Raw genomic sequence first — 26,425 nt, 5'->3', positions numbered from 1 at the left:
AGCAGTAGGATATAGTGGTGGATCAGAGGGTAAAAAATTATATAAATACTGTTCAGTTTCTCACACAAACCGATCGTTTCATGTCTTAGGACATCAATGTGTTGTCACGAGCCGCAGAGTTTAATTTGGATTTGTCTGTGCATGTTTTTTTTACTCTAGCTTTAGAAAAGGGTGTTGTGTTTAGACACTGGGGAACATGGAGGAAACGTTTGTGAAATGTGTTTTAGCATTTGAGAAAAACTGTAATGTTCACAGACACTAAACCATGTTGTGTTTTAATTTAACTGTACTGACCTACTTTTGATTTATCCATACAAAATTCTGCAAATTCCGTGACATTCCGTGTTGACTGGATTCCGCGATTGCATTTGCATTTTCCGCATCGGGGAAACCATAGGGCCCTCATTTTGATATGTTTGTGTTGAAGTTGCAGATGGGGCTTATTGAGGGGCTGTTGAGATGGAGACATTCTAGTGAGCATTTTATTGGATAAAACTGTGCGTGTGACCTACATTAGAAAGGATGAGTCATCATTATTTTTTGTAGAGAAAGACTGTATATTTTAAACATCTATTTCTGCTAGAAGTTTATTTTTGTTCAAGGCCTCAAGTATGATGAACATGGACTAGAAGGTACAAAACTCCTTAGGAGTTATATAGGGTCTTTACAGCGCTGTCAACAGATTACTTTGCAAAGAGCAGAGCGAATGTACTGTATATGGAATATATGGCTTTCAAGAACAGGACAGAGGAAACGAGAGAGAGAGAAAATGAGAGATCTTTCGGCTCAATCTGTTCTCCCTGGTGACTGATAGCGGATTCTGTTTGAGCGCCGTGTTGGGGTATTAAGTCATCTGCTCATTCCAAAGATCAGCAATGCCTATGATGAAAGGGCAGATACTTGCCACACACACACGCACACACACACAAACACACAAACACACACACACACACACACACACACAAACACCATTCAGCTACCTCTGTGCAGCACACACCAGAGACCTGCCGACTACGTTTCTTGGAGAAATGTCATCTCTCATTTTAACATGCAAAACTGACTGATCATTTGAACTTCTCTCACTCTCCCTGACAGCTATTATGCTTCTGGAAGCTAATGATTGCTTCCAGAAGATCCCTTTGTGTGTTTAGACGTGCACACCATTCCTCTTATGATCAGATATTTCTGATGTTTTTGGCACTTAAACCCACACTAGAGGGAAAAAATATCACTTTTTTTTCTAATTTCTGTGCCTTCAAGCAGAAGTGCAAAAATATTGATTGTTTTGAAACCATTTTTTTTTTCATTCCATCTTCCATTGGGCAAACACACAGATAGCCCCATCTCAAATTCACATTATTGCTTAAGCCAGTGTCGTTATTTAAATAGTGTTACATGCTAATTTCATGAAATTGGAAGATCTGATATACTGCAACAGAAATTTGGATCTAAAATCTAAGAATATTTCATATGAATTTAATTGATATTTATTTTTTGGCAAGTGGTCATGGAATGGTGCCTGTTTGGTGTAGTATTTGTGTCATTTCCAGCCTCAAGACATCAAAATGGAATTTAGCTATATTTTATTTACTTGAGCATTATTTTCTCAAAAGTGAAAGTATAGACATTTATAATGTTGAATAAAACTTTAATTTCAAATAAATGCTGTTCTTTTGAAGTATTCTTTTAGAAGTATTCTAAAAAAAAATAATAATAATAATCATGTTTCAAAATAAAAATAGCTCTACCAATGGATGTTTGAGTCTATCACTACAAAATTTGATCCAGATGCCGTTAACATGGCTTTGTCCAAATACCCACACTTGCAGTCTTTGCACTTGACCACTTGATTACTTAAATGACGTATTTCCTGTATTTGGCCAAAGTCTTCAAGTGGGTTTTCATTACCTGATGGGACACACTTATAGTGTTGTAAAAATGCAAGTGTTTACAAAGCTTTATTTTAATTTTAATTTGAAATACTTTGCATTTTAAAATCAACTTCTAAATGTCTGTTCAGTAGTCCCTATAACATGACATAATTTTAATTTGTGGTGCTTCTAATTAAATGATAAAAAGCAGTTGCAAATGTTGTACAAAATAAATATCGCAACAACTCATCTTTGCACCAATAAAAGTAAAAACACTGTTTTTCTACCAAATTATTTGTAATATCTAATTATTATATTAATATTTAACTTACATTGGAAAGGTTTCCGTGACCTCTCGCGAGATCTCGGCAAAAAGTCTCACGATTTATTTCCAGAACATGATGCATGATGGTATACACTTAGCCTTGAATAGCGCTCTGGAGCGGTATGTCTGGAGTGTGGATTTAGTATCCATTAAGGGCACTGCACTTTGGCATTTTGAAGACATGGGACAGACTTGCACACTTACTTCCTGTCGTGCGCACGCGCTCTCAAGTGGCCAAGACCGCAAGTGTGGGTATTTGGACAAGGGGCATGTAGGGGAACTTTACTAAAAAAGAAGTTTTGAGGTACGAGTCTAATTTTGTGTGTTTCACTCAGAAAAACAACTCTAAAAATACCTTCTTAAAGGGCTAAATAGAAAACAGTGATTTTTTAATTGTTATATATTTCAAAAATGTACTTTTTGATTGCATTTTTGATCAAATAAATGCATTTTTAGTGAACATATGAGAAATCACTTCTTTCAAAAACATTAAAAAGTCTTACCGCCCCCAAACTTTTGAATGGGACTCTATAACGGTTCATATTTTACCAGCAAAAATGTAAGATTAACTTTCAAGAACACTGATCCCTATTGGTTTATTATTTCCTATTTCTGCGTGCTTGAGACATAGCAATATCCTTAATGTCCTTACAAAACCTCCAACATCTGTTTGTTCTCGTGGGACCGCTGAGCTTAGAGTGCCCACATCACTGAAGCATGTTGAGACGGGACGCTGTGCTCTATGGGGGAAATATGACCACAGCAGAGAAATGTGGGGTCATGGTGCCACGGTTTAGATGAACCGAACTCATTCGAGAGGAGAAGGAAGAAAGGCAGGATGTGGGTCAGGGGCCAACGAGAGCTGAGGGAATGGGTCAGTGGTTACAGTAAAAGACAATGTTCTTTATCGATCCGCACACACACACATTCTCAATTTCCTACCGTCAACTTCCTCAATCACTCCCATTTCCTGCGTAATAGATTGTGAGGATGATTAATGAGATATCAGTTGAAATCCCCTGACCAGACAGCACCCGTCTGACTTCAAATGACAACGTCTCATTGTTAATTATTTAAATAGGAATTACAAGGAATTGGCAGAGACAATCAGTAACACACATCGCCACTGTAATTAAAAACCGTCTTGACGGTGTACGAGGTTAAATTGGCGTGATGCTGATGAGAATTGAGTACATCACGCGGATTTGAATGCACAAAGAAAACTTCAGCAAAACTGATCCCACGATCATATGTCAGATTAGGTCCGGTCCTCGCGGTTGCGATGGCTGGAGATGGAATTTACTGTGGTGTGCTCTTTGCAGGGGTTATCATACTTCTCCTGGCAGCTTCTGAGTGGAAGTAGATAACTGCGGGAGCTTTCTGCACATTCCTTACACTCATACTCAGTGCTTGCCAAGATTTGCTGTATTTGATGTTCCTCAAACATTCTACTTAAGATTTGTTCTAAATTCATAACCCTGAGTATTAAGCCTCTGGAGTTAAGACTCGTTCACACCAATGATAAGTGTAGAAATAACAAGAATTTATTATTGTTTTAATAATGGTTCTAGTTCTATGACCATTGCGCCAACCTGAAATATTTGCACTTTTTAATGCCATCTGAGCAAAAGAAACAACATTTATGAGATTTAATTATTTCCCCATTGTTGGTTTCTTGCATGCCTCAAATAATTTCATCCTTAGATGTGTTATGTAGAAATTTAAGATTACACTAGCAGTAAAGTTTGGAATAATTATGAATTTTTAAAGTTTTTGAAGGAATTTTCTTATCCTCGCCAAAGGCTGCGTTTATTTGAAGAAAAATCGTTTTGATGCAACATATTACAATTTTTAAGATCTGTTTTAAATTTTAATACATTTTAAAATAGAATTAATACCTTGGACCTTGGAAGTTGTTTTTTAGCGGCCAGTACTCCAGTCTTCAGTGTCCAATAATCATTCAGAAATCTTCTAATAGTAATAGTAAATGCTAATCTAATAGTGTAATATTTTACAAGTTTTTACTGTATTTTTATCCAAAAAATGCAGTCTTGGTTAGCATACAATTTCAAAAACATTAAAAACATGATTCATTTAAAACTATTGATCTGTAGTTTAAGTTTTTGAATTTTAAAATCTTTTGATTTATTGACAGCATTTTCAACATTCAAATTGTACAGTGATGATGTCATTGTAAAATTTGCATACTGAATTGTGATTGGTCTAGTCTTTCTTGGGTGTTCTTTTTTTACCATTTAAAGCAGACTTAGGCTGTACAGTTGCCTCTCATGCACATCTGACTGAAAACAAGACATGTGTTGCATGTCATGAAAACAGTAAAGTGGCATTTCATTTACACAGAACCAAAGCCTAAAACATAATCCTATCTGAAACTTTATTATTTTTTCTGCCTTGCAGCCTTCAGGGATTGCAAGTGTAAGAATCTATAGTCTGCCCCGACCCAGATTCCACTCCACAATAAGTTTGATCATGCTCATTTCCCAAAATGGCTTAATTATTATAGAGAAGAAGTCAACAGTTATGTTGTTTGTAGATGTACATCTGTTTGTACATCATTTGGGATGATCACATCCTGAGCAAATGGTGACCAATTGTAGAATGGGAGCAGGTGTGGGACACTGAGAACCACCTCAGACAAAGGGGTGTCAGAACTCAATTAACATACAGACTACAGCTGTTACAACAGGAGCAACTTCATTTACATTAAGGGTAGTAAACTGTAACTGTATAAAATATTTGAGTTTAGGATATTCTGTGTTCATTCCGACTCTGTTGAACCCAAGGTACTACATGTACTTTGTCACTGCTATGCTGCAATAAACATCTTCATCGAGATCTTCAACGTCCTCATCACTTTTTCTTACACAAGTCTAGTTTGAAATCTCACTCTTTTCTACTCCCTAGACAACTGAGGAAGAGGAGAAATGCGGATCGTGAGGAAGAATCCTGCATTCGCCTCAGTAGCCTGTGTAACCTTGACTTCACAACCTGGGCGTTTACATTGCCATTAGCTATAATCGGTGGATGTCAAAACTCTCACTGCAGTTGCAGCAGGAAGTGCAATTCATGCATTACAGTGTTTATCTGGAGTGCAGACAACAGACAGGTGTGCTCAGAGAGGGGTCTGCTGTTATTTCAGCGCTAGCTGGAGGTGGGCTAAGTGCAGGCTGGGTGAGCAGTAACCCGCTGATGATGGGGAGATGTAGTAGTCATGCCGCCAACAGAGAAAGCCAGGGTCTCTCAGCACTCTGAGCTACTGTGAAGCCCTGACAGGGGCAACACTTCTGGCTTGCTGTGAACAACACGTTGCCAACTGGAAAATATTTACATGTCACTGGAGGATATGGATGAATGTGTGCTTCTTTCATTTATTTTTTATTATTATTACTTTTTTTAAGTGGGCTTCAGGTTTATTTAGTGCTAAACGTCGGTGTAAACAGGATATGTATGACAGCAGCATATTAAAAATAAATCAAATTGTGTTTTTTTTCCTAACACAATAAAGTTTTATTAAGTTTAAATCTTTTGTAACAATATACACTACTGTTCAAAAGTTTGGGGTCAGTCAATTTTTTTCTTTCTTTTTTTTTTTTTTAAATAAATTAATACTGTTATTCAGCAAGGATGTGCTAAATACAATACAATACAATTTTATTTATATAGCACAGTTTAAAAACAACCGGAGTTGACCAAAGTGCTTTACAACACTATACCAACAATAGGCAAATTAAAACCGTTATAAAACAAAATAGCACATTTAATATACACAGAATATACACAAGCTGTAAAAATGTGTGGCGTTCCTGAGAACAAGGTCAAAGACAGTTTGTCATGGAATATCGAATGCCAACGAAAATAAATTGATACAAAGTGATAGTAAAGACTTCTATTGTCACAAAAGATTTCTATTTTAAATAAATGCTGTTCATTTTAACTTTTTATTCATCAAAAAATCCTGACAAAAGTATTACAGGCTCCAAACAAATATTAAGCAGCACAACTCTTTCAACCATTGATTATGAATTAGCATGTTAGAATGATTTCTGAAGGATCATGCATGACACTGATGACTGGAGTAATGATACTGAAAATTCAGCTTTTATCACAGGAATAAATTATATTTTAAAGTACATTCACACAGAAAAAAAAGTTATTTTAAATTGTAAAAATACTATATATATATATATATATATATACTGAGTATCAGGATATAACGTTTTTTTCTTGCAATTGTAATTTGATGTTAAGTAATAGTTAAAAAAAAAAGTTTGCCACTACAAAAGTAACAAGACAACAAACTGTATTTTTAAATATGGTAAATTGTAGTCAGTGCTAGCACAATCACTTGAGTATTTTTAAGTGTGTTTGTGTGAGTGTGTGTATGTATGTGTGTGATTAAGTCAGAATGAAAGACAGAGGTAGACTATAAATAACAGCTGCATACTTCTGAGTTTCTTTTCATCAACACATGGGTACCTGCCCGGAATAACGTCACCCATCATCCCATTTGGCAGGAGGTTTGGACTTCATAATTAGTCTTTTTTTTTTCTTGTCTGACTGAGAGCTCTGTGCTGAGACGAGGGAAAATAGATAGATGCAGAGAGGGACATAGAGAGGTATAGAGAGGGAGAGAAAAAGAGAGATAGATTGAGGTTGGCGGGAGGAATGAATGACTGGCCGAGTCTTCATTTTAATCTTGTGCTCTCTCTGTGCAGAGCCACTGCAGATATTTAGATAGACTTGCTTCAGCCAATTACTGTTAATGTGAATGGATGGCATGAATAATATGACTTGATCCTCCAAGCATGTTTTAAGACATTTGTACACTTTTACCAAAAAAAAAATCATAAAAATATTATCATTTGAATCAATGAAACATGTCATAACTATATATATATTAGTGTTGGGCAATGATAAAAACTTTAAATTTTAATTTTAATTTTAATTAATTTAAATAACTTTAAACTAAATTATAAATATATATATAAATATAACTAAATTATAAACTAGTGTATTGTGCATTTTTATTTTAAAAGTACTGCTATATGAACAAAAGTGCAATGACATTTGGTTTGCAAGCACTTTAAACAAATAAGGTGATTTTTAACAGCAGTATTCCCTTAACATAGTAGCACTTAAAATATTTCTTGTAAAAAAAAATTATAACAGGCACCTTTAGGGTAGAGACCTGCAACAGGGTGTGATGCAGGACAACACTTTATGGGCGAGTGTGGGCGGGTAGACACTCGTGTGTGTGCGGGATGTGAGAGAATAAAACAAAATAGAAATATCTAAATATAAAATACCTAAAAATATGTAAATTGTTATCCGTGTATTGCACAAAAGCAACAAGAACAAATAATATATCATAAAAATGATTTGCATGCGCAAGCATAGGCAGTTTCTATTTATAACACGTTTGCTGCGTTGAGCAATGTAGACGATCATCTGTTGATTTCAGGAACGCAATGGCCAATCAAAGGTGTTAAAGTTAGAATCCACTCACCGCTCAAAAGTTCTTGCGCAGTGCTGAAAATGGTGTGCTTATGAATTCTCTCATTATAACACACAAAGTGTCTGCCATGCCAAACCATGTATGCAGCTGCCCATGCTTGCTTTTCTGTTCAAAATAACAGTGAACAGTGGTTTGTGAATGTTGATGCTTAGCCTAAATAATTTTATCTGGAGCGTTCATGGCAGTGCTGCTGCAGTCTTAGGCCCACCCCAAATGCTCTCATTGGCTGAGATGCGTGATGATGCCCATCCCAAGCCAGTGACCCGTGGTTTGTCTGTATGTGTTTTCAGAGCCAGTGAGCAATGGACTTTCAAAATATTAATAAAAAAACACTGTGTTAATACGTGATAAAATAATTGTCAGCGTTAATTAATTAATGCGTTAACGCGATAATAACGTGTTGACTTGCCCACATTTTTTAAGACCCCTGACTTTTAACATTTGTTTTGCTAGCTATCTGAGCAAATTAAAACACAATACTTACATTTATAAGTGTATTCGTTGGCAGCCACAGAACCATCACTTGCTATTTTGTTTGAAATAGGGATGGGATAGGGTAGGCTGCGAAGGATCCATCTCATGTATCCTTCATTTTAGTGATGGGAAGTCCGGTTCTTTTCCGCGAACCGGTTCTTTCGGACAGTTCGTTTCAATGAACCGGTTCAAAAAAACGGTTCATCGGTTCTTTTACGCCCTAACGTAATGACGTCATTCACGATGACGTAATGATATCAAGTCTATCGTCCCGGGCCGGGATGAAAATACACATTCAAATATATAAAGTTAGTATTCATAATTCAGTCAGTTAAAACATCATAATCATGATCTGAAAAGTTTACAATTAAGTTTTGCAACTAAGCACCCAAATACAGTAACAGGCAGTGATGTGCATACGAGGATTTAAGTCTTGAAGATATAAAGTAAATAAATTAGTTGTCATCAGCGCAGAAACCATAATCCACTTACTATACATAATCCATTGCGATTTATTTGTTATTACATAAACTTACGTTTCGCCAGATTGCCCTTCATTCAAGTCAATGCACCCGTTTCTTGACTCGAGAACGAGAATCAGCTCATCGGTTCTCATATCGGATGTGTCCGAAAGAAACGGTTCTCTGTTCAGTGTACTGGTGATCCGAAAACCGATGCAACCGGTTCTTGACTCGAGAACGAGAACTGCTCCAACAGTGGGCGTGTACGTTCGTTATCCGGCTCGCTGCACACATGCTGCTCTGCTCGTGTTCATCTTCAGTTCTCTCTTCACAGCAGTTCAGTCAGTATACTGTTTGAGTAAACAAATTACTCCGGGATATTGGTTTATTGTGACTCAGAGGGAGTGTCAGCCACGTTAAAAAGTGAATAACTTAAGTAATTTGTGGATTAATGCTTGCTGGAGACGCGAACCGTTTCAAACGATTCAGTCCGATTTGGTGAACTGGTTCAACCAGTACACTAAGAAGAACCGGTTAAATCGAACGATTCGTTTGCGAACCGGACATCACTATTCGTGACAGATTGGATGCTCAAGAAACATTTCACAGTGTTGAAAATGGTTGTGCTGCTTAATATTTTTGTGGAAACTTTGATACATTTTTAGTTTTTCAGGATTCTTTGATGAATATAAAGTTAAAAAGCATTAATTTGCCTGAATAAAATGTATTATTAATTTTAAAAACTCACATAATCTAAAATGTATAATCTAAATTTAAATATATAATAACTAATCCCAAACTTTTAAACGACCCTTAAGAAAATTAAACATGGTTTTGCTACACTAAGCATAGTTTAACCATGGTCTTTGTAGTAAAGCTGTGGTTATACTGTGGTTACTGCACATTAACTATAATAAAAGCATGCTTAATTTTTGTAAGAGGGTAGTTTGTATACTTTTATATAGACAGACTTATATCATTAGTTCAGTTTTAACACTTTGAAAACAGTGGGAGATAGTGGGAGGCAAAGAAAGAGTGATTAGCATTCAACCGTCTAGCTGCACCTGTGCTGTCGCTGTCATTTAAGGTAATGAGCGTGCCTACTCACCTCATTCACAGTCGAAACACTTGTCTTATTTGCCTGTCTTCACTTACACACATGCAAACACAGGCACATTCAGCCTCGTTACCCATGTGTCTCCACACCAGTCACTGTTTAGCTCACCACATTTTACAAACTAAAGTTAAACACAATGGCCAAAAGCCACAAAGCAAGGTGATAAAAGTGATTACAGTTATCTCTTTAACTCAGTCTGAGTGGTTCAGACATGGGGAAATACCAGCACTGAACAGAAAATTGAGTTAGTGTGTGTCTGGTCAAAAATCACTTGCTTGAGGTGCAGGAACATAAAACCTGATACTAATAACTGCTGTAAATCTGCCCTGCTGGCTACTGACATGGACACTAGTTTTTAGCATTTTTTTAGACTCCTAGCGAGTGAATGCTAGCCCAACACAAACCATATCCATCTGATTTTCAGCATGGGCTTCTTATTTAGTTCCTGTGGGAGACTTGCAGCTACTGTGACATGGCAAATATCATAAGGTCATGATATTTTTCTTCTGTTTGCATGGCACTGAAACTATATTGGAATTAAACAGACAAACCATTCCCTGAAATCTAATATGCAGCTCTGCTATAGCTGTCAGCTTTTTGTTGTTGTTGTTGTCATTGGACTTTACATAAGAGCTTGGTTTCTGTATTTCTGCAATCTTCTTTTTATCAAAGATGGGCATATTTCAAAGTCATTTTTAGTTGAAAGTGATTGTGATAAAGTTGGTGACCTTCAGCTTGCAGTTAAGTGAGGATATTTCTCAACAGTTCTGTCAAAGCATTCATAAAGAAACCACATGGTAAAGTCGAAGCCATAAATGAAATATTATAAAAAATTATACTGGGGAATGTGCTTATGAAAATAATTAGTGTGACAGTATTGACAGCATGCCATTCATTTCAAAAGACATTGTTTTGCTCTTTCAGTGTAGATTTTTTTTGTTTAATAAATAAAAATTGTATCACTAACGCACATGCAAAGGCACATGGCTCAGTATCTATGCTTGTGTTGAATTAACAAGGAAGTATCTTATAGTTTGATTATGTACAAAATGACAAGCAATAAATAAATAAATAAAAATAAGAAAAAAACAAAGAACCAAGCCATTGCTCAGTAAGGGTCTGAAAGTCAGCTAGTTTTAGTTTTTTAATTGTATTTGTTTGTTTGCTATTTGATTTGCATTTTATATTTAGCCTATATTATATTGATTTCTTTTATTTGATCAAACAGGATGACTTGTTTTAAAGTGAGACAGAGTAATACCACAAAGCATGCATTGCTAATACTGACATTTATGCGGTTTACCCACCAAAGTTTAAGAACTTGTCTCTGTAAGGTAAAGTGATGTTTCAATATAATGGCAGGATTGAAAAGAGAATTTTAGGAGACTGGAAAAATGTAAATTGTTTACAAATAAAAGCAATGTTTAAAAAAAATCTCTATTTTGTTTGAAATGTTTCAATTAGAGAAAGAAAAATGGAAGACTTCTGCAGTATGTCTCAAAAATTGTCAGAGATTTCACAATTCTGACTTGAACTGACAAGTTAGATTTTTTATTCCAGATTTGTTTTTATTTACACTGTCAATTAGTGCATAGCACCCCAGGTTTTGGCAAACAAAATTATTATCTATATTTTCTGCTGTTTTTAATTAAATAAATACATCCATTGTGAGCTTAAGAATCTTTCAAAAACATAAAAAAAATCTCACTGACCCCAAACTTTTGAACAGTAGTATATGGAGTCGTGAAAATACACTGTATATAGCAGGAATGACCCACATAGAGATGCACATTTACAAGCAGCTTGCTAAAGTAAAGGCCTCCACAGTGCTGTCAGCTATTTCCCCAGTCTCACTTTTGGCTTTGACAGTGGCTTTTCTAAACGCCGTCTCAATTTCAGCATCTGTACTGTGGTTATATTTTTAACTGTGACAGGACTAGCTAATCGTGCTTTTGTGCCCTCCAATGTAATTGCATCTGATTGCCCATCACTCCTCTACCTGCTCATCTTTTGAGCACTCAGAGCTTGATAGAAACACTAGAGTGCTTTGAGTGTCAATATTTTTGTTGTGCTTTCCCTTCAGAGGAAGAAAAGGGTGTTAAGTGAAATCCAGCTACTTTGCATGCTCTCAGTTCTCTTTCTTATTTGTTAGCATGTGTCCTTACAAGAATGCACAGAAGACACATTTCTGCACTGCAGAATAGGATGCATTTCAGCTTTGAAAAAGGACAGTGAGGTTCAGCTAACTACTTTAGCCAACCCAGGTGCATTGGAAAAATGTGCCTCTGCCAACATTTTTGTAAAACTCCAAAAACATTGCTAAACACACAATTTGCTGCAGTTCATTCCTTTTCACACAAATGATGATTACGGCCCAGATTACGAATTAATGAATGAACACTCCTATGCACAATACTATGTTATGACCTCAAAAAGGTTTTTTTTTTTTTTTCAATAATGTATGATTTGTAAACTAATACATTTTAACATTTGCATCACATAATATTAATCTCCATATATATGGCTTTTCCAGCGTAGTAAACTTGCTAGGTAGATCACCTGGTGCAGCATTGCACTTGCGATGTGAAGCACTAACATAAAAGTGAAGAAAGTGACGTGACGTGGCCAAGTTTTTTTTTGTGGACAGTACTGAACCCATTTATATCCATGAAACTTGAACACCACTTGTTCACAGAGTACTGAACTTTTGATTTTTTTAGACAGTCCTGGAACCCATTTCAATACATTAAACTGGACCATTATACATACATGAATATATGTGTGTATGTATATATATGTATATACATACATACATACAGACAAACACACACACACACACACACACACATATAAAAAGTGACGTGACATGTGGCCAAGTATGGTGGCCCATACTCAGAATTAGTGCTCTGCATTTAACCCATCCTAAGTGCACACACACAGCAGTGAATAATAAAATGTTAGCACATTTAGTGGTTTCGGAGAAAATCAAACATGATTTTAGGCCTACTCTTTGGACATTTCACTTTGAAACTGCGATACAAGAAGCAACATAATGTCATTTTTGGAAAAATTTCACCACATGCCCATATTTGTCATGAGCCTGGTTTGACTTCTGCCTTTTTTCCAGCAAGGTACATATACATTTTTAGTCATTTAGTTACCATGCACGGCAGCATTTTAACCTGCCAGCTCCTTTATGTGATTTTTCTTCCTTGAATCCAGACCCCCAGTCTAGTTAGGTTTGCATTCAGGGGTCTACAAGAGCTCATGCATTTTCAGCACTCGTGCTCTCAAACGGAGAATGATGCTAATTAGGAATGGAACAAAGGAGCTCCCGCTCTGATCTTCCACTGCAGACTACTGACTGTCAGCCTTTTTTAATACTATAATTACCTTCACCAATTACACCCAGAAAAATAACTGATTCAATAATAAATTATTAAACTTTTTCTCGACTTTTTTGCAATGTCAGGTCCTCGGAAAATGCGAAGAGTTCATTTTGGAGGTGATCGGAGATGTAATGATTCATTGTATTATTTTCTTTCACACAGTAAGTGAAGTTTGAGGTCTTGTGCTGTAGTTAGTTTAGTAAATGGCAAAGAAGCAGTATAAAGCCCCCTCTTTAAAAAAAATGTCTCCATATTTTGATACTTTTTTTTATATTGTCGATGACAAATGATTGTAAAATATTGGAAAATAGATTAGAAAAAGATTGGAAAATATCCACCTCATTCAGCGCTCTTTTTGCTTTCTGTCATAAAATATCCTGTTAGTTTTATTTTGTGAGAAACCACTGCAAATGATCCAGTGAACTGTCTGAATGAATCAAACTAAGTCGTGAACAATTTCAGATTAAACCTGTTTGACTGATTGGTTCAGAAGAGTGATTCACAAATCACTAGTTTTGATCCTAACAGCTGATAGAAAAAAAATAATGTCTTGATTGCTGCAATATTATCAGGGGAAAAAAATATTCTCAGATTGATATATGTTAATCTTGATTAACATTTAAGGATTTATTAAAACATTTTACTGGGGCCTCATGCACATGTTTTTAATGGATCTTTAATAGCCTACATATAATATTTAATTCATAATGGACAGGGTTGCCATGGCTGCATGTTCTTTGTAATGAATATGGAAAAGAGACATCTCTTCAGATCTTAAGAGCGAGTTGAATCACTTTGTCTTTTTATTGCTTCTAAATGGAGTTTAAATTGGGTTGCAATAAAGTTTCAAAAAGAAGTATTCCATTCCACTCTCTGTTCATAAAGACCAATAGATAGATGGATATAGATTTTTTTTCTTATTTGTGTCCCTGCTAAAGTGTTGATTGAAATGCCAGCGTGATTTTGAACGATTCCATTTCAGAAATTGCCTGTAATTTCACCTTCACTGCCCAATTTAACACACTGATCAAACAATTATCCTTTATTAGGCAAAATGTTGCAATTCACTGGATTTATAACTGGTCCACTGCTTTCATGCTGTTTCCAGAACCCTCTGTATTATATGAATTGGACTTTTCTGCTCATAATGTCAATAACAGACACTGATTGGAGTAGAAGAAAACAGACAATTACAGTCGTGGTCTTTTTGTGTCAGAGTTGACACGTAGAACAGGGCCTTAGATTGATCTTGGCTGATACTGAGTGAATGAATCGGCTTTGAAAGAGCATTGTGTGGAACAGAATGAAAATGAAAGTTCACATCCAATTGAAATTCAGTTCAGCTGAGGCCATTCAGATCTGAGAAATACTTTCAACATAATTCTAGTTTTGCATGAATGTCAATGAAGATTAAAAAGGAAGCCACGTTTGTTCAGAAAGGGCACTGCACACCGCAGCATTGACACACTTGAGTATTTAGGATGTCAGTCTCATGCTTTAGTGCCTAATCCTGAAATCTCAGCAGTTTTCACAAAATCGCTCTTCTAAACGCTTCATTCATTTTCATTGTAAAGCGAAGTAGCTCTGCATGTCTTTCTTTGCATTTCTACAGCAGAATAATAAGGTGTATGATGTAATGGGGTCAATGACATATACTGTAAGAGTGTTCCCAATAAAGAAAAGGAAAAACATCTTTTGAAAATTTAGTTTAAAACGTGCCAATTTCTTAAAAGCATTTCATAGGATTTTTAAAAAGTAATACCATTTTTTTTTTAATGTTTAAAATCAGTTCATGCAAAATATAGTATGTAACAATCACGTAAAATATATTAAATATACAGTATTTTATTACACCTTGAACACACGTGAGTGTACACATCTTAATAAATAGTATTGTAATGAATTATGTATGTGTGTATGTAAGTAATATGTATGCGTGTATGTATTTTAACATATTTTTATACATTTCAAAAAGTTGTTAATGCAGTTACACATTACATTTTACAACCAGAAATAACAGGCTCTATGCTCTAATATAATTTGTTGTTTTGTTTGTTTGGTTGGTTGGTTGTTTAAATTAATTTTTTAGGTTTGTTCATTCAACATGTTGCTCTCACCACATGTCTTGTAACACCCTTCAGACAAAAGCTTTTCAAATATTTTGCAGTGAAGCTGTTTAAAAAATATTTATTTGTTTTTTTGTTTGTTAGGCATAATTAGTTATTACACTTTCTTAGATAAAACAAACTACTTAATACTTTTTTCCATAAAGATTATTCTATTAATGAGATTTTTTCTCTCTTTAGTATAATATAAGGACAGTACCACCCTGGAATAAAATAAAATAAAAAGTTTTAAGAAAATAAAATTAATAGATATGACTTAATTTATTTATATGAATTGATTGTTGATTTTTTTATACAGGTTTTCTATGCATGTTATTAGTCCATGTCATTAGTTAAAATAGTTTTCAGTTAATTTGGGAAAAAGAGAAACACAAGTCAGTCAGACAAAATTCATCCAGCCTTCCAGTAAATAAACATTAATTCAGCATCACACGAGACGTGAGAGTTACTGCGTCCAAAATAAACCATGTAAGCTTTACATTTATTTGACGTTTGCCGTCAGTGACCCCTGAGGATGTACACAAAAATGTGTGTATTATTCTCTCTGATTCGGCGGCAGCAGCATGATTCCATTCAGGACTTTCATACAGTGACGATAGGATGAGAGAAGCTATTGCTAGCACTCCATTTCTTAAGCTAATCCAATTTACCATGGACAGACAGAGGCGGAAACTTACCACAACATTATCTATGGGGTCCAGAATTTCCTTCGACTTCAATTATGCTCAAGTGAAATTCTTTCATCTTGTCCGCGATTGCTTTACTTTATCGAGGACACGGATTATCCCCTGATATTTTCCAAAGAGTATTATATATCCCAAATGCAACTTAGGTTTAACAGCTAACTTCGAGCTCTTCCAGTGGGAGGTTTTTTTTAACACATTGCTGTCTGGGGTTGTAGAGTTAAAAGGTGTAGAGGAGCAGCTCCTCCGAAGAACTTTCTTTAGATCTGCGTGTGGAGCAACATAATACAATAGTTAGTTGCTGAACCAGCTGCTGCTCTCCCAAACTGCTCTTCTATGTGCGGTACAGCAGGCCATGCAGAGGTAGCCAACTTTCTCTCTTTTCTGTAAATCTATGCAGAAACTAGGTGATTTTGTTACTCTACAGAGGCAGTTAATTTCTCAGGCCATGTGCGGGCTAATACAGAGAGCTCTGGGAGCAACACCTGCTACAGCCTGCTTAGCGTTATAAATATTCACAACGTAAACGCTCAGTGGGGATCTTTTGCGGTGTGCAATGTGATGGATTGCTGTTTGATTTTATAAAGGTGATGACTGTAAGTCTATAGTTTAGGTCTTAGCTGTGCTTTTATTGCAGGTATGTTGTTTGGTATGTTTTCTAGTATGTGTGCTGAGCACATCCCGGTGGGACATCGAGGGGCCGCTCTGTTGGTTATTGATACGTGTGCAGCAGACCAAATACGTGAAGCACTGATTGACGGTCAGTCAGACTGCTTTTTTGTGATGTGAAGGAATGTTTGTAGAATCACAGAAGCACTACCCTCTCATTTATGTCATGGTAAAATATCTGACTGGTTAAAATTCTTCTAAAATGTTACTATTCTGGCTAAATCTTCAGCGCTGACCACCAGATTTAAACTTTCAATATGTCATATGAAAAAATATATCAGCGATGGAGAGGATAAATATGCTCATTTTCAAAATGTTGGAATTATGATGTCAATTATTAAAGTTAGCAGTTTTGTTTTTGACAAAAAGTCTCTGATGCTCACCAAGGCTGCATCTATTCGATGAAAAATACATTAAAAACTGAAATATTGTGAAATATTATTCTAATTTTCTGTAACTTTCTATTCTAATTGTATTATTTTCTATTTTAATATATTTTAAAATGTAATTTATTGTTGTGATGGCAAAGCTGATTTTTTTTAGCATAATTATTTCAGTCTTCAGTGTCACATGATCCTTCAAAAATCATTCTGATATGCTGATTTGAAACATTTCTTATTATCAATGTATTAATATTTTTATGGATTTTTTTTCTTGATTTTTTTAAAACAGAAAGTTAAAAAGATCAGCATTTTTATGAAATATGGGACCAGATTTACTAACAGCTTGTGCCAGCGCAAAACGTCTTTTGGCGTTAAAACAGTACTGTCAGGATTTACTAAAGATGCGCAGTGAAGAATTAGCGCTGAAAGTGCGTGGACATTTTTGCGCCTGACTATATTATTGAATATGCATTTGTAAGAGTTTCCCTTTCAGACACAAAATTTATGGGAGAGTATTAAAATGAATGACACCGGCCCTCCAGGACCGAGTTTGGGCACCCCTGGTCTAAACTCCAGTTCTGTTTTCAAAAACTGTAGTGCTTTTTTAAACAAGCAGCTATTAAGTGTTTGATTTTAAGATAAGTTGGTTCAGTGCCAAAGTGTTGGAAGCCTCAAGACACAACACATTTCCCTTTCAGACACAAAATTTATGGGAGAGTATTAAAATGAATCACGCAATGCGATTTACTAACGTTTGCGCTCGTCAAATTACTGCTATTTGCGCCATTATTTAACGCCCTAAAAGGCATGTCTTAAAGCAGGTGGAAATTTGTGCTGCTCTTGGTAGATTACGCTGGTCATTATGGAAATTATCTGGATGGGTCTGTTTTCTTTAATGTGCGCATTGTTAGTAAATCACCCGCAGAATTTTCCCCTCCCAATGGCGCTCCATTGCTAATTTAGTTTAGTAAATCTGGCCCATGAAGTTTTGTAATATTATAAATGTTTTACTATCACTTTTGATCAATTTAATTCAATTTAATGCATCCTTTAAGAAACAATAATACACTACTTTTGACCCTAACGCCCCATTCACATGGGGCGTCAGCGTCAGCGCCTCTCATTTACTTTGAATGGAGTGACGTCAAGCGTTGGCGAAATTAATTGTGGGTCCGTCATGTCACGTTGGGTCCGTTGCTCACGGCAGAAGTTGAAAACTTTTCAACTTTTCGAGCGCCAACGCAGGCGTCAGCCAATCAGATCACCTTATGCAAATACCCTAGCGCAGACGCTAGCCAATCGCGTTCATGCAACACCAGAAGACTAATGTGATTGGCTGTTGTCACTATGACGGTCACTATGACGGTCTCCAGCACCAAGCTTCAGAAACGCCCTCTGTCAAGCGTTAACGCTGACGCCCCGTGTGAATGGGGCGTAATAAACTTTTAATGGTAAACAACTGAAACTATTTTGAATTCTTTTCTTGATACTAAGTTCATGTGACTTTTAGTCCTCCAGAGTGTGTAGATGTTCATCCTACTGACCTTAGTGCAAAGAAACTCCCATTTACTCCCATACGCCCTTGATTTATTATACAAATTTGTGTCCTCATAAACCACATAAACATGCACACACACACACACACACACACACACACACGTATTGCCCAGTTTCAATGGATGAGCTGAGCAACACAGAGGTTAATGAGTGATAATCGGGCTCTATTAATTAGTTCTGGATGATGTCTCCAGCCTTCATAATTGGGTCTAAGTGCGTGTGGGCATATGCGCGTAAAGCCGTTTGCAGTGTTGTGGCAACAGATAATGAAGTTAAAGGTGTATGTTATTGCAGAGGAAGACACATCAGCGGAGCCAGTTATAGCCGCTAATACCATCCCTGGTGTTCGTCTCAACGCTGTGCATATTAAAACTCAGCTCTATCTCCTTCACTTTCCCTCTCGGTGACTTTTTGTTGTCTCTAAGCCGGCGGTTGGTGGATTTCACCACACGCAGCAAGTCTAATAAGCCTCTTACTGTCGGACAAAGTCAGTTGATTAGTAGATGGGTGTTTCGATAAGATCAGACCTTTGTGCGGGTTGAAATAAGGAAAAGGTGTCTCTCTGCCGAGACGCCCGTCTCAAACAAACGTCCCAAAGACGGGCATGAAAACAAACAAGTGCTGCCATGGAGATAAAGTTGTGATGGCTCTTCTAATGAACGTGTTATCTGAGTGACAGCTAGGCGGTGTGTCTCATCTTCACCTTTCTCTTATAAACAGACAGAGTTGTGATTTATTCCTCTGCAGCGAACGGTGCATTTGCCCTGGGCAGATCCATCAAGCGCAGATGGATAAACAACGTAGATCAAAGGACAAAGGTCAATGAGTGTGCAAAGCGCATCACAGGAAACAATGGCTTCTGAATTATTGAGCACTTCCTTTTAGAAGAGCCTCATCCCCTGCCTCTAATGGACGCCTCGCTAAAAAAAAGAATGAAAGTGAAAACGTAAATTATTTCTGAGTTAAAGAAGTAAAGAGCCTGCCGTCAACTTTCAAAACAGACACTGGGAGATGCGGCGCTCGAATTATGTGCGGATGTTTCCTCTCGAGTCAGTCCTGCGCGATACATGGATACAAACATCCGAGGCTTACTGAGGTTTAGTTTTGAAAATCAATTTGTGTACAGACATCCACATTAAAGTCTTGACCGCAAATTGTTTTAGAATATTTCCACCATTATTTTCCATTATTTGACTCTCTTAATGTGGTGAGTTGTCATAATGGAACCTGCCATTAAACAGTATTATAGGAATAGGTAAAAAAAATAAAAAAAAGCATCATAAAGATGCAACAAAAAAATATGTATTGATTTATTTACTTATTTCTTAAAAAAAAAAACATTTATTCAAATGTATTTTTTTATTCAATTTAACACATTTTATATAAAATATAAAAGTATAATACATTGTATACAGTGCAGCATTTTGTGTGTTTCAGTTCAATTTAAAAGGAAAACAATTGGGGGAAAACAAATTATTTATTTATTCAGTCGAATATATTTTTATTTATATTTTATTAATATTATTTTTATTGAACACATTTTATATAAAATAAAAATATAAAAGTATAATAAATTGTTGTCACGTTGCACACACACACGAGGGACGAGGAGACGCTGGAGAATGTTGACAAGACTTTATTTGCACCAAGGAACCAAGGGAGACGAACACACAGGAGGAGGGGATGACGAGACACACCTGGGAGCAATGAAACATCAAGGGAAACACCTGGGACAAATGAACTTAACCAATCAGGGGAGGAACAGGAAACTAACCAAATAAGGGCATGGGAAGGCACATGGGGAGCAGGACACACACAAAACATGGAACAGAGTCTGACAATTGTATACATTGTAGCATTTTGTATATTTCAGCTAAATTTAACAGGAAAACAATTGGGGGAAAGCTAATTATTTATTTATTTGTTCAAATATATCTTTATTTACATATATTTTTATTGAACACATTTTGGATAAAATAAAAATATAAAAGTATAATAAATTGTCTAAATTGTAGCATTTTGTGTATCTCACCCAAATTTAAACAGGGAATCAATAAATACAACAAAAAGAAGTTAACATATAACATTACTTATATTTATAAATGGCTTATATTTATTTATTTAAATTATTTTATTTATTTACATGTGTTTATTCATTTAATTGTTAATTAATTAATTTAATTTAATTAATAAAGTTATACAATAAATTGTGTATTTTAGCATTTAAAACACTATGTTTGTATTACAGCTAAATGTAATCAGAAAAAAAGCATTGTGAAGTAATTATTAAAACATATAAATTCAAGACAACAAAAAAAAATACAAGTCATTTTAACATATTTATCTTATTTATATTAATTCATTTCTATCACATAATCATTTATTTTTAATTAGTAAGTTTATATATTATTTAATATAATAAATTGTATATATTTATGTAATTTTTCTCCTATAAAAATGTAACAATCTAACATTTTTATATCATATATATATATATATATATATATTATGGATGTAATGGTACACAAACATGACGGTTCGGTATGTACCTTGGTTTTGAAGTCACGGTTCGGTATGGTTTCAGTACAGCAGGTTTCAACAGCTTCTGCTCCTATAGGGCCTATAGGGAGCCTTTTATATTACCAAGGTTACAATGATAATAATATAATAATAATATAATAATAATAATAATAATAATAACTATAATAATCAACACTCAAATTAAAAAAATGTATGCAAACGTGTTTTTAAATTAACTTCTAAATTATACAATTTCTATTTGTTGAAATATAATAATTTGAGTGGCTGTCATAACTTGTTTCATAACAGATTTATTTAAACATAATTAAGACATCACTAACAGGTAAAGTAAATATAATGAAGTATAGTCTAAAATATTTTGTAAAATGCTCTTCACTAGATTTAATTTCTCTAGCAACCACGGTGCGAATTACGGTGGGGTGGGGGGGGTCAGATAGAAAGAAGGCTAGCCTACGCATAATATGAAGATTTACTTGTAAATATTAATATGCATTTCTATAGCCCTAGCTGATTTTAAAATATAATTTTGGCAGCTCCTGAAATGGGTCATATTGACAGTACCTGAGTGGTTGAAGAATACGTTACAGCACTCATTCAAAGATGTGCATTTATTGCTTGGACGGAGCAAGAACACCTAAAATGCACGTGTAGATTCAGTCGAGTGATAAAGTTTACCCTCTTCAACTTAATGCTGCTGAACTGAATTTATGGAGCAAACTATTTTGCTAAAATAATCATAACATTAACAGCACGGCTGAAATACAAGCAAGCGGTTCTGTCAGTCAGATGCGCGTGAAAGCTGCATAACAAACACTGTTCTTTCTTTCAGAATCATCATTGGCTGGTAGGAAGACAAAAATAGGATACATAAAAGTTTTTACCTAAAAATGAAGATAAGGTAAAGTATGAATAATTACATTTTAGACACATTGTCAGTAATTTCACCAATGAAAATAAAGCCCTATGAGAACTGTTGTGCGTCTCAGATCAACACATGAGGGAACCATTTGAACGAATCGATTGAATGAATGATTGAATGACTCACTTAAGACAGGGATTTGCCGCCACCTACTGGCGTATTTCACCGGTCGCAGCTCACTCAAGCCGGCCTCCGCTCACTCTAGCCCCCGGCCTTTGCTCAGTGATCGCACTCGCACTCTGCGCTGCCGTCAGAACTGAGGCGTTTATATATATATATATATATATATATATGTACATATAAAATCTCAACATTTGTACAATTTTAGTAGGACTTTTAATGGGTATAATTTGACTTTTTGAGTTAAAACCTTTGTGATAACTATAGCCCTGGTTTTTCCTGTTATTTGAACTCTGTCTTATGGCTCCTCCTTCCATAGTGAACAAGGACAGACTCTCCTTCTGCGCCCTTTTACTCTCTTTCTCATTCTTACATCCTTCTTTCTGAATGTGTTTTCTTTCAGCCATCTGCACTGAGCTGTAAGCTTTTAATAGATGTCCCCCCATGTTGTCATTTATTAAGAGCATGTGTGTTGTTCCCGCTTCTGCCAGGTGGCCGTTAGTAGCCTGTCAGGGGTCCTTTAACTTACAGAGAAGTAACGGAAGGATAAACAAGATCTCTAGGAGGTAAATCAATACCTGTGTCACGTCACTCTAGAAACAGAGTTGCATTTGGTGGTCTGTCTTTGCAACAATGAAGTAAGTAAATAAAAAATAATAACTGCAGTGGAATGAGTTATGCATTGTGTTTAAGAGGTGGACGCATGCTCTAATAATACACATTAGCTGTTACTTATAGAGTCACCTTGTTACAGATAGGATATTTCTATTTTGTAGTCCTTTGAAGACTGAAAAGGGAGATTTTTCTGTGCAGTGCGAGATAATATCTGCTGTCTAAGTGTCTGTTTAGACAAAAATGTCAAGATGACACCACAAACCATAATCCTCTAAGGCAGAATATGCAGCATGGATTACCAAAGATGGAATCGCACAATGCCTCAAACTTCTCATTACTGTCAGTTTTGGGTCACACAAGAGCGCTGAAACCTCTTACCTTGCTCACTGGCCCTGTCCTGTCAGCTTCTTGTCTTTTACCCATAATTCCCTTCGCTTCTGTCTCTGTGGTTAAAGTTGCTATCCTCTGACACGTAAAGAGTTGGTGGATGGGATTCATATGGTTGGTGTTAAAGGGTTAGTTCACCCAAAAATGAAAATTAGCCCATGAGTTACTCACCCTCAAGGCATCGTAGGTGTATATGACTTTCTTCTTTCAGACGAATCCAGTCGGAGTTATATTAAAAATTGTCTTTGATCTTCCAAGCTGTTTAATGGCAGTCAGTGGGTGTTGCAGTGCATCAGTCCAAAATAAGTTAAGTAAAGCGCATCCATCCATAGTAAAAAGTGCCTCACACGGCTCCGGGGGGTGAACAAAGGCTTCCTGTAGCGAATCGATGCGTTTTTGTAAGAAAAATAACCATATTTAAAACGTAATAATCAATTTCAACTAGCTTGCGCTCACTGTTGTACACAGAAGCAGCCCGGGCGGATGATGTAGGACGTCGGCGTTGCGCATGCGCCGCTCAGAAGTGACAAACGTGGAAGTGCAGGGAAGAGATCAAAACAAAAATTAGAAGTACAAAACAAGGATTTGTAAAGAAGAATGTTGGAGGATTTCGATATAAGCCAAGAGGAGACTGGTTTTCCTTTGCTAAAGTAAGCAAACTTTGCTTCCTTTGCTCCTGTAAACAAACGTTGGTTTTCACAAGACTCACTTGATCTTACGTCATGCTCCCAGAACTGCTTCTGTGAACAACTGTTGGTGCAAGCTAGATTAAAGTGATTATTACGTTTTGAATATTGACATTTTTCTTACAAAAACGCATTGATTCGCTACAGGATTGTCAAACGATTAATCGCAATTAATTGCATCCAAAATAAAAGTTTCTATTTACATAATATATCTGTGTGTACTGTGTATATTTATTATGTTTATGTAAATACACACACCTACAGTATATATGTATTTACATGTCTATATTTATATTCATATAATTTATATTATATATAAATATATTTAATATATAAACATGACCTATTCTTCTTAAATATATACATGCATGGGTGTGTATTTATATATTTATTTATATATAAATAAATATACATAGTACACACATATACTATGTGAACAAAATTTTTTATTTTGGATGCGATTAATCGTTTGACAGCACTATTAATTTGATTTTATTTTATTTTTTGAAAGAAGTTGATACATTTATTAATCAAGAATGAATTAAATTAAGTCAATTAAATTGATCAAAAGTGACAGACATTTATAATGTTACAAATGATTTCGATTTTTAAAAATGCTGTTCTTTTGAACTTTCTATTCATCATGGAATCCTGAAACAAAAATGTATCACCGTTTCCACACAATAATTAAGCAAGAACTGTTTTCAATATTGATAATAAGAAATGTTTCTTGAGCAGCAAATCAGTGTATTACAATGATTTCTTAAGGACCATGTGACACTGAAGACACATTTCGCATTTCTCAGGAGGAATTGGAGTTTAAATTTAGGAGTGTTTATACCAAGCGACAGTATAGACAGAGGAAATGACAGGAAATGAAGGCTGTTTTGTGCCCAGTGCCTCATTAACTCATTAGCAGGATGGAAAGTAATGACGTGAATACATGATATTGTATCTTGTTGATGTTTTAGAATATTAACATGAATTAATTTGACACCATACTTATGTGCAGTTGTGACCTTGCATACCCGTTAAAATAGTATGAATTCATGACTATAGCTCACAAACGTGTATACATATCTGTCAGGAAGGTATTTGTGAGCACATCTTCTTGTTTGAGGCTTGACAAGCACAATATCAAAATTATTTATAGAAGTGTCAGAAACGCGTCAAAAGTACCGGCTCTGTCAGCGCATTAATGTGCTGTCATACTTGGTGGTTCACTCACTCAATGAACATGCTTACGTTGACATTTGGATGCATGGACACTATAAGATACTCAGAAACATTTCAGAAATTTTAGAATATAGTGCACAAATCACATTAGATGACAAGTAGGACAGCTGCTGTGAATAAAGACGCCAGTTACTTTACACAAATAAGGTACGTACTTACTTTAGAAGCATCTGTGTATTTTATGGAAGATATATGATTAACGGTTAACCCTGGAAGTTGCCAACTTTTTTGGCTTAGTTTTCATTTATTTTATTCTACATGTTTTTTTTATGTATTTTATATTTTTAGTGTGTATTTGATGTGATAGCCTATTTTTAGAAAATTACAGAATCACATTAATTAGAATTTTAAATAGAATTTAATTGGAGGGGGGGAAATGTACTTTAGACCCTGTTTTGTACCTATTCATGGAAAGGACTGACTGCTGAATGAAATAAATGTAAAGGACAGAAAGTTTACGACACTTGCTGCTAGGAGAGAAACAACTTCTGTGAATACTAGGAACATCAAACAAATGAACATCAAATCAAGTTAAAACTTAGTACAGTACATAGCCATGGAAACAAATTCTGTAAATAAGTAAGTGACGTGACGTGGCCAATTATGGTGACCCATACTCGGAATTAGTGCTCTGCATTTATCCCATCCAAAGCGCACACACACCGCAGTGAACACACACCCGGAGCAGTGGGCAGCCATTTTTTTGCTGCGGCGCCCGGGGAGCAGTTGGGGGTTCAGTGCCTTACTCAAGGGCACCTCAGTCGTGGTATTGAAAGTGGAGAGAGCGCTATACACTCACTCCCCCCACCTACAACCTTTGGGTTACGAGTCAGACTCTCTAACCATTAGGCCACGACTTCTCAAGACAGTAGGAAACAGAAATGATAACATCAGCATTACCCACAAGCCTTCATACACATGTTTAGGGCTGTCGCGATTCCTCGATTTTATTCGACTATTCGATTTTTAAAAATCCTCGACTTAATTTTGCTTGCGTCGACTAACTGGCAAAATACCGGACGAGAATCCATAAAACACATTTAGACTGTTTCCCAAGGCTGCATGATATATTAAACCCATTTAAAAATCCAAATTAAGCATAATTGTGAATTCACAAACGCTACGATTTAATTAAATAATTATATGGGATGCAGTTCTAATACAGTATATGCGCTTCAATTATTTACATACGTGTAGGTTAAGTGGCCAAATATTAAAGATTAAGTTGACATTTGAATTAAATGGTACTTGGTTAATATTAAACAAGGATTAGATCGCACAGCAATGTGTAAAAATAATCATCAGGCCGTTGGCGCCCTCTGCAGGCCTT

The 26,425-nt window shown here is 35.7% G+C and overlaps 1 protein-coding gene across 2 annotated transcripts in view; it reads left to right on the top strand.

The window, feature by feature from the left end:
* tafa1b (TAFA chemokine like family member 1b) overlaps window positions 1-26,425 on the top strand; it is a 185,419-nt gene that overhangs the window by 70,631 nt on the left and 88,363 nt on the right. The window lies entirely within an intron of this gene.

This window comes from Sinocyclocheilus anshuiensis, unplaced genomic scaffold (assembly GCF_001515605.1).
Source record: "Sinocyclocheilus anshuiensis isolate Anshui unplaced genomic scaffold, SAMN03320099.WGS_v1.1 scaffold51, whole genome shotgun sequence".
Classification (NCBI taxonomy): domain Eukaryota; kingdom Metazoa; phylum Chordata; class Actinopteri; order Cypriniformes; family Cyprinidae; genus Sinocyclocheilus; species Sinocyclocheilus anshuiensis.
Note: the sequence above shows the minus strand (reverse complement) of the source record. Positions and strands in the feature narration are given on the sequence as shown.